This window comes from Miscanthus floridulus, chromosome 8 (genome assembly GCF_019320115.1).
Source record: "Miscanthus floridulus cultivar M001 chromosome 8, ASM1932011v1, whole genome shotgun sequence".
In the NCBI taxonomy this organism is placed as follows: Eukaryota; Viridiplantae; Streptophyta; class Magnoliopsida; order Poales; family Poaceae; genus Miscanthus; species Miscanthus floridulus.
This window is the reverse complement of record NC_089587.1, coordinates 77,699,807-77,709,753: the sequence shown is the minus strand read 5'-3', so window position 1 is coordinate 77,709,753 and position 9,947 is coordinate 77,699,807.

Below are 9,947 nucleotides of genomic sequence, written 5' to 3'. Positions count from 1 at the left end.
CACACCATTTGTACCCTTAGTAAGCATATAGCATGAATCAAGCTTTATGAAGGATACATTACCTTGTGATTTCTTGTTCATACATTTTTGCTCTACATGATCAACTTGCTTGCAACTAGTGCAAAACCGACCATTGTTCTTCACAAAACTAGTCTTGTGAGGAGCAAAGGCCGCCTTACCTTTCTTGGGGTGTAGCCCAATCCCTCTTTGTAGAGAGCAGCTCTTTGGCTACCCAAGCACATAAGCAAGCGGTCCTCACCACCATAAGCTTTAGCTAAGGTGTGAGTGAGCTTGTTGACCTCCTTCTTGAGGTTCTCATTCTCAACCACTAGTGAGGTGTCACAAGTGAGACCATCACTACTAGATGAGGTAGAAGTGGAAGTGCTACAATAAGGGTTAGTGGGAGCAACAATGATAGGCATAGATAGTGATTCATCAATTATATCACAAGTTAAACCTACATTGCAAGTTTCAACATGCTTCTTATTTTGCTCATCAAGCAAAGAGGAATGAGCCTTTTCAAGCTTTTTGTGAGCTTTGCCAAGCTTCTCAATGGCTTCCTCTAGCCTCTCATGAGATGCATTGAGCTCATCAAAGGCTTGCTTAAGGTCTTTTAGTTCCTTACGCAAGCTTTTGCATTCCCTTCTCTTGATGTCAAAGTGTTCTCTAGCATCCTCTAGCATGTCAAATAATTCATCTTTAGTAGGTAATCATTATCACTATCACTATCATTTTCATTTTCATGTTCATTTTTATCATGTTCTTCATCACTTTCATCATCACAAGATTGTACCTTAGTGGCCTTAGCCATGAAGCATGATGAAGATTCAAAGAGAGAAGGCTTCTTATTGATAGCAATGCTTACAAGAACCTTCTTCTTGGTGGTCTTGTTATCATCACTATCATCATCACTTGAGGAAGTATCACTATCCCAAGTGACTACATATGAACCACCCTTCTTCTTCTTGAAGGCCATCTTGTCCTTCTTCTCTTTCTTTTCCTTCTTGTCCTTCTTCTTGTTCTTCTTATTGTCATCATCATTGTCACTATTGTATGGGCATTGAGCAACAAGATGATCTTTGCTTCCACACTTGAAGCACCTTCTTGACTCTTCTTTGTTCTTGGATGAAGACTTCTTCCTCCTAGCACGATAGCCCTTCTTCACCATGAACTTGCCAAATCTCTTGACAAAGAGAGACATCTTCTCATCATCATCATCATCCCATGAATCATCATCTTCACTTGATGTTTCTTGCTTAGCTTTGCCCTTGGATGATGTGGTCTTGAATGCCATGCTCTTCTTCTTCTCATCCTTCTTCTCATCTTTCTTCTCCTTCTTTTCTTCCTTCTCATCTTCATCTCTATATGTATCATCGGTCATGATGTCTCCCAACACTTGGTTTGGTGTCATGGTGTCCAAACCACTCCTCGCTAGAATTGTGACCAATGTGCCAAATCTTGAAGGTAAGTATATCAAGAACTTGTGGGAGAAGTCCTTGTCCTTCACCTCTTCTCCAAGTGCTTTGAGATCATTGATAAGCACTTGAAGCCTATGAAACATCTCCAGCACACTCTCATCCTCCTTCATCTTGAAGCTTGCAAACTTCTCTTTGAGGATGTATGCCTTTGCACCCTTCACGGCTTGAGTGCCCTCAAATTATTCTTCCAATTTCTTCCAAGCCTCATGAGCCATCTCAATATTCTTGATTTGTTCAAATGTTCTTTCATCAATTGCATCATGAATAGCACTTAGAGCAATGTCATTATTTTGGAGAAGCACTTCTTCGACGACGGTGGGATTCTCTGGATCACTAATCTCAATTTTAGTTTCAACTACCTTCCACACTTTTCTATTGATTGACTTGATGTGTGTGGTCATCTTTGACTTCCAATAAGGATAATTTGTGCCATCAAATTGGGGTGACTTCTTGGTGTTGTTGATTTGAGCCATTTTACACCGAAGGTTGTTAAGCCTCAAATCACGGTGACCTTGGCTCTGATACCACTTGAAAGCTCCTAATAGCTAGAGAGGGGGTAAATAGCCTAATAAAAATTTCTACAACAACACTTAACAAAATGGTTAGACAATTATGAGGCGAAGTAAGTGTTGCGCTAGCCTACTCAAAATGCAAGCCACCTACCACAATTCTAGTTTAGATAGTATCTATTCACACAATAGCTATGACACTACCCTATGTTAGTGTGCTCTCAAAGGCTAACTAAAGAGCCACACCAACCAAGCAAGCAAGCTCTCACAACTAGCTACACTAAAGAGCTTGACAACTAGTTTGCGGTAATGTAAAGAGAGTGATCAAGAAGGTTATATCGCCATGTAGATGAAGGAACCAATTAATCACAAGGATGAATAACAATAAAGACCAATCACCTCAGAATCAAATGATGAACACAATGATTTTTTACCGAGGTTCACTTGCTTGCCGGCAAGCTACTCCTCGTTGTGGCGATTCACTCACTTAGAGGTTCATGCGCTAATTGGCATCACATGCCAAACCCTCAATAGGGTGCCGCACAGCCAACACAAGATGAGGATCACACAAGCCACGAGCAATCCACTAGAGTTACCTTTTGGCGCTCCACCGGGGAAGGCACAAGACTCCTCACAATCACCATGATCGGAGCCAGAGACAATCACCAACCACCGCTCAACGATCCTTGTTGCTCCAAGCCGTCTAGGTGGCGGCAACCACCAAGAGTAACAAGCGAAATCTGCAGTGAAACACGAACACCAAGTGCCTCTAGATGCAATCACTCAAGCAATGCACTTGGATTCTCTCCTAATATCACAAAGATGATGAATCAATGATGGAGATGAGTGGGAGGGCTTTGGCTAAGCTCACAAGGTTGCTATGTCAATGAAAATGGCCAAAGGTGTGAGCTTCAACCGGCCATGGGGCTTAAATAGAAGCCCCACAAAATAGAGCCATTATACCCCTTCACTGGGCACAACGTGGGCTGACCGGACGCTCTGGTCATATTGACCGGACGCTGGACCTCAGCATCCTGTCGCCTGACGATAGCCACGTGTCTCGATCACAATGGTCACTCGAGTTGACCAGACACTATGCTATTACTGACTAGACGCTCAGCTTCCAGTGTCCAGTCATTTCCAGTAAGGTTCCAGAAACAACTTTCTTTGACCGGACACGTCCGGTCATGCTTGATCGGACCCTGACAGCGTCCGGTCACACATTGACTTTCATCAGCACTGTCTGACAATAGGAGTAGACCCTAGACCTCAGTGTCCGGTCGTATGACCGACGCCAGCGTCTTTGCTGCCACACTTGATCGAACGTGCTGGTCCCTCTAAGACCAGCGTCCGGTCACTTAGTGACCAGCAAGAATAACTCATTTTCACCTCTAACTTCTTCACCCTTGCTCAAATGTGCCAACCACCATGTGTATCACCTTGTGCACATGTGTTAGCATATTTTCACAAACATTTTCAAGGGTGTTAGCATTCCACTAGATCCTAGATGCATATGATGAGTTAGAGCATCTAGTGGCACTTTGATAACCGCATTCCGATATGACCTCTCTTAATAGTACGGTTATCAAATCTAAATGTGATCACACTCTCTAAGTGTCTTGATCACCAAAACAAAATAGCTCCTATGGTTTATACCTTTACCTTGAGCTTTTTGTTTTTCTCTTTCTTCTTTCCAAGTCCAAGCACTTGATCATCATCATGACATCATCATCACCATGCTATGATCTTCATTTGCTTCACCACTTGGAATGTGCTACCTATCTCATGATCACTTGATAAACTAGGTTAGCACTTAGGGTTTCATCAATTCACCAAAACCAAACTAGAGCTTTCAAAGGCTCAATGCTAGGTTGTCTTTTGATGTTGCTCATAGCCTGTCGATTTGTTCGTCCACTTCCACAGTTGTAGTGGTGGTTTAGGTCAGGGTTTGTAGGTTCATACCAAACCTTGAACACACATAGCTTAGATTCATTTTTTCCTGTAAAATGTTAGTGGGCACATACCCGAGGGAATACAATGAATTTGAAACACGGGTTGTTGTCCATAATTTTTGTGATTTTCATCTATGCTAATGTAAAGATAGTTTTTAGAATTACCTTAGCATAGATTTTGTTAATCATGTTTTATGTGTTGCTGCATTATAGCATGGTTCAAGGCAAAAATAACTTGCAACAAAAGATAAATGAATAAACCTTGATACTCATAGTTCTTCCTTCCATGAAGAATGAGCTGGGTCTTCTTTGCGCAAAGTATCTCTTGACTTACCCAGATTGAATTTAAGAGTTTTCTACAGTGGTTAGTCCAACAAAATATCCAGTGTCTACACAAGCAACTTTTAGTTCAATAACCAAACTAGACTCCATGTCTAATTTTGGTTAAGGAAGGCGTTTCAACCTAAGCACCATGCTTAATTTAAAAGCCAATGGAAGTATGTCGAGTACTTCTAAACCAAAGCATACTATAGCAGACAAAGGTAGCATGAAAGCACTATAGAGATTTATTCAAATAGAGATGAAAAAAGAGCATGATCATGGTGAGTAATGTATTATTTTTTAATAAAGATGCAAGCAATATGGATGTATGCAAGGAACTAAACATGTTGTGGATTTGAAATGAGAAAACTTAAACTAAGCAGAAGTGTATGCATGGGTTATTCAAAGTAAACATGCAATGGAATGCAATAATTAAAAGATAACTACTCATCAAGTTTAAAGTCCATGAGCAAGTCTATCTCACCTTTCTTGATCATACTTACCATGACTCGCATGATGGAATTTGTCAGTAGTGCAGCGTTTGTTTCCATCACTTGAGATGTGATTTGAATTCTTGTGACGTCGACCTATTTCTCCAATCTACACATGGTTAGAGAATATATATATATATATATATATATATATATATATATATATATATATATATATATATATATATACACAAACCTATGACATGGCAGGGTTCTAGTGTTGATGGATCTTAAATGTTCAGGCACCCTAGGGTTCTTCAATGTTTCTTCTTTTCTTGTGGAAGCCTTCCGGAAGGTCGAAACAGCATCTGTTGTCCTATATATTTTACAATATAACAGAACAGGGGTAATCCTACTAAAGCTAGCGGTATGTTAATGATATAAATCTTTACACCAATTGTTTCCCCGACAACGGCGCCAAAAATGCTTGTTGGTATTTATTAACGCAATAGAATATGAAGGATTTCGCAAGCGCACAGAATACCATTGTAGCATTTTACCAGGAGTATTCTAGGTATCATTATTTATATTTTACCATAGGGAAACAATGGAGTAAAGACTTACTGAGTAATAGAGGAATGTCTACCAATCAACATACCAGCATAGCTAAAGCAGTGGTGAATGTAATGATAGGAATAAAGCATAATGACACTCAGGGGATAGATCACTAAGATAATATAAACTAGTCAACTCAGAAGAGTAACAGGTGAGGAAGGTTCCTATGACATTCTTATTACATGGTCAAAGTATATATACACCCAACTATAGCTAAGACTAACTCTACTCTTGTGCACTTCGGGATTCCGCTTAGATAATAGAGCATCCGCAAAAGATAACTCTACTAACGCGACTACGGTCCTACAATTTAAGCACCTACTCAATTCGGTGTGGACTACAAAGGATAGACGGGGTTGTCACCTCCCGCTGCTACCACACAACCAGGGAACAGGGTGAACTCATAGGCAGAGCATCATATAAGCACCATGTTTACATGAAGCTCAACTACTTAGCCTAACCGGTAAACTCGCAAACTAAGCACTCTATGAACCCGCACACAAAAGTATTGATAACCTTTAACTAAGCAAGATATATATTCAAAGTAAGCATAGACATATAGATAGGAATATGAAACATTGATAATAAGTCTTATAAGATGTAGAAGTGAAGATACAAGGCTTTGCTGAACCTCCAAGACTAGATCTAGAACTTGAGCATGAGCCCAACTCGACCCTCACTCCTGAGCTACTAATCTACTACATTGGAGAGTTCTGGACCTAATCCTCCTGGTGAGTGTTGATCTAAATGAGAGATATAAATTAGGGTTTCCAAGATGGCTCTAGGGAGGGGGGTATAGGGCCATATATATAGGGGGTAGCTTTAATTCTAGACCTACGGATCAAACCAACTTGAATAAACAGTGTAGATACAATCTAGGTGGCGGTGGAGAACTAACATTCGAAGGGAAGGATGACATGTGGGGCCCATAGGCCAACCGGCCTATAGGAGGGGCCGGTGGGCCCCACATGTTAGCCCCTCGAGGTCTGCTTTGGTGGGTTGCCTTATGGAGCGTTCTAGAGTCTTTCCACATCAGTTTCGCTGTGGATAAATGTGATTTGCTTTGACAAATTGGTCCTCCTCGATAGTTTTCTGGATAAATCCTCCTACAAACACAGATTCACCAAAACTCATGGAATTTATTAGTTTAAACCCCTAGACCTATGTTTGGTGATGGAATTAAGTATATATGTAGGTTATATTGATGGTTTATAATTGATGTTAATGACCATCAACAGCTAGTGAGGACGCTTCTTCAGTGCTTGGGATGGCTGCAGTTGGCATGGATCAACCCTTTACTGGCTTTGGGTTGACCTTTACCGGCTCGACATCCTCGGTGAGCCCGCGAGCCCCCGAGGGTGACTTCTTCGAGTTTGGCCCATTGTGGCTTCTGGCTAGGAGGGCTCATGCGTTCTGATGTTTGAGCCTTCATGGTGTGATGATGTCACGGTCATAGTGTTCCTGCCTCTAGGTGCGGCCATCGCTCTCAGTGAGGAACTAGCGTGACCTATCATTGTGGAAGTGGGATCTGAGTGCAATGTAGTTTGGTCCACTCGACGTGGCACGTAGTGCGCTTAGGGAGTCTGCTTCCTTGGATGCACGTGCCTCTAAGTGACAGCTGATAGTTTGTTTGACTGTTATAGATGGTTTGCCCACCATGCTAGACCGAGTCCTAGTTCTAGGCTTGGCCTTACGAGGCGTGGTGCCGGGTAGCCACCTGATCACCTGTGACATCGTCGTGCGGCAGCGAGTGATTTCATTGCTCATGCTCGCCTTGACATGCGGCATCCCGCTAGTTGCGGGGACGCTGCTCGAGGCATGGTTCCATCACCGAATCTAGGTTTCCCACATGGTTGACCTGGACGGGGTAGAAGCTGGTGATGGCTATTGACCTATTGGTTCGAGCGATCTCGTGGTTCCCTAGAAGCGAGCTCGCCATGAGCCATGGGCCTCTAGCTTCCTGGGCAAAAGTCTTGGCCGTGGCCAGTGACAAGAGAGGGTGTTGGTCCCCTTATGTAGGTGAACTATAGGATATAGCCCATGAGGGCTAGTTCTGAGAGTGTGTCCACCGTGGATCACAGAATCCAGATCTCCATGGTGGAGGTCCTAGGTCGTGGCTCAAGGCAGACACGGGCGTTGTCCCCCTTTGATGTCGATGAACTCATAGTTTTCATGGCAGATGTAGCCACCGTGGGCCATTCCACGAGCGAGTCCACCGATGGAGTGAGGAGCCATCGCTTCCTTCTCAACAAACTGAGAGTGTGCGACTATCCCCTGCCTAGGCACGCCAACTGTCAGTGTTTTGTAAACCCAACTAGTAAATTTATACGATTATTGTGCTACTCTAGGAAGACGACGGTAGCATCCAGAAGACACGAGGAGTTATATTTGTTTAGGCCAGAGCCCTACATCTAGTCTAAGAGGTGATTGAGTGAGTGTTCCTCGCTTGAATGCTCTAAAGTTCTTACAATGGGGGTGCAAGAATGGTGGAAGAGGTTTGAGAGCTAGAGCTAGGAGATAGACTGCCTGAAGAGAAGCTCTAGGAGCCTTGCTATGATGGAGAATGAGTAAAATGGTAGAGGATGAGAATGTCTAGAGAGGGTGCCCTAGCTGCCCTTATATAGAGTTCAGGGCTAGGGCACATACAAAGTAATAGGTTCTCTCGACCGAAGGGTCATGAGCCTGAGGGAGGGCCTAGCTAACTTGGCTTGCAAGCTACGCCATCTTGAGGTACACATTTGGGCGTGGTTGTCATCATGGTCTTGTGGCCACATCACGGCATGGTATGGCATGGTGCTACTATGCTGGCCGTGGCAGCACTGTAGGCACGCCGGTGGTTCGCCAGCCGTCCTGTGTGATGTGGTCCTTGTCGTGGTCTTTATCATTGCCTCCTAGTTTCCTAGGGTGTCGTACGGGAGTTGGTAGCTGCCCTTGGGTCCTTGGTCATCGTATTAGCTAGAGGAGCTAAGGGCCACAATCCTGATCATTGGGGTCATGGCTCCGCTGATCTAGATGGCCTCAAAGTCAAGGCTCTCATTGTGGATCCCATCCTGTGTGGGTGGAGTCGTACCTTTGTCTTGTCGAACTGTATTTGGACGGTGGGCTCCGTACCGGTCATCACCACCGTGCGGTGTTGTCTTGTCTATGCAGTGTGGTACAGGGATGGCATCTAACCAGACCAATGTGACCATTGTCCCATCGGTCCTTGTGGGGTCAGTGTGGCGTGCTTGTTTTTGTCAGAGCAAGCATGCTTGGCTATGCCCAACCTCTCCCCATTCCTTTCGTGGGTCATGACGGGGGAGAGGTCATGCATCTTTCAAGCACCGTGCTGCTAAGGCAGGAGGAAGGGGTCATGATGGACCCCGACCTTAGCGTCCGGCCTGGTTCGCTTGGCTTAGCTGAGCCTCGGTCGTTTAGGCCTTCGCTAGCTGGTGTGTTATGGGCCGCGTGGCCCACTAACTAATCGAGGCCTTGAGACACCCCAGAATTATAAGCCCGACAAGACCAAATGAACGAGGTCTAGTACAATTGTATCTTGGATGGGTGAAATTCAAAACTTTAGGTGACAAAAATGAATGTCAACATGCAAAGTAACAAACAACACTTATAAACAAGACAATAGACACAAAACACATCTAAAAATAAAGCCTCTTAAAATAACTCAAACATTAGTGAAGAACAACTCATTAGCCAAAGAAGCACAAAAATGGTGGTCATGTGTGCCAATGAACACTGAAATGAGTTACTACATGTGACATGTCTTGAAAGTTATAGGTAGCTAAAAGGTCCTTGTTTGGTTTTGGTAATTGAGTGACAACCTAGGTGGACTAATATGTGTTTATGAGAAATACACAGGAGATTTGTCCATAGGTGAACATGTGTGAAAGAGCTCATTGCATATGAGATATGACATTGAGTCATGTGACTAAGGTGGAGAAGATCAAGACAAGACATGTCTTAACGGACCGGTTGCAAGCGTAAAGAGCAAGTTGGAGGCTTTGGAGCGATAGACCATGTGGCAATGAAGCTTGAGCAAAACTTGGTGTCGATGGATGAAGACAATGGTGAAAAGCAAGTGAGGTCAAGATCGATGAACCAACAAGGTCACATGGTGATATGAAGTTGATCATATCATTTGTTATATGGCTGGTGCATGTGTTGCATCAACGATGGAGGAGATAAAATAGAATGTGCAAGGCAAAGGTTTATTTGTAGGGCATTTCATTTCACCAGTCATAGGTGTGTCAAGAAGTTTATGACTAGGTTTAGGATAGATGGTCGTACTATCAAGAGGGGCAAACTTATTTGCATATCGGTCATCTAGTGCCACTCGAGTGATCTAACTTTGCATCATTGCTAGGATCGAGTGGCATGGTAAATTGAGTGACTAATCCTTTGAAAAATGTTTGTGAAAATGCTAACACACATTCACATGGTGGTGTACACTTTGTGGTGTCAGCACATTTGCAAAGGAGAAGTTGTTGGAGTTGAATTGGGTCAGCTTGGAGAAGAGAAAAAGGTTTTTTGGTGTGCTTTAAACTTTATGATGGCTCTTGGATTGGAATTATGTGTTGATCCATTGTGCTTTGGAGCAAATATGCATGTGGGATGTGTATCCCTCTGCATAGGCTTTCCAAAATG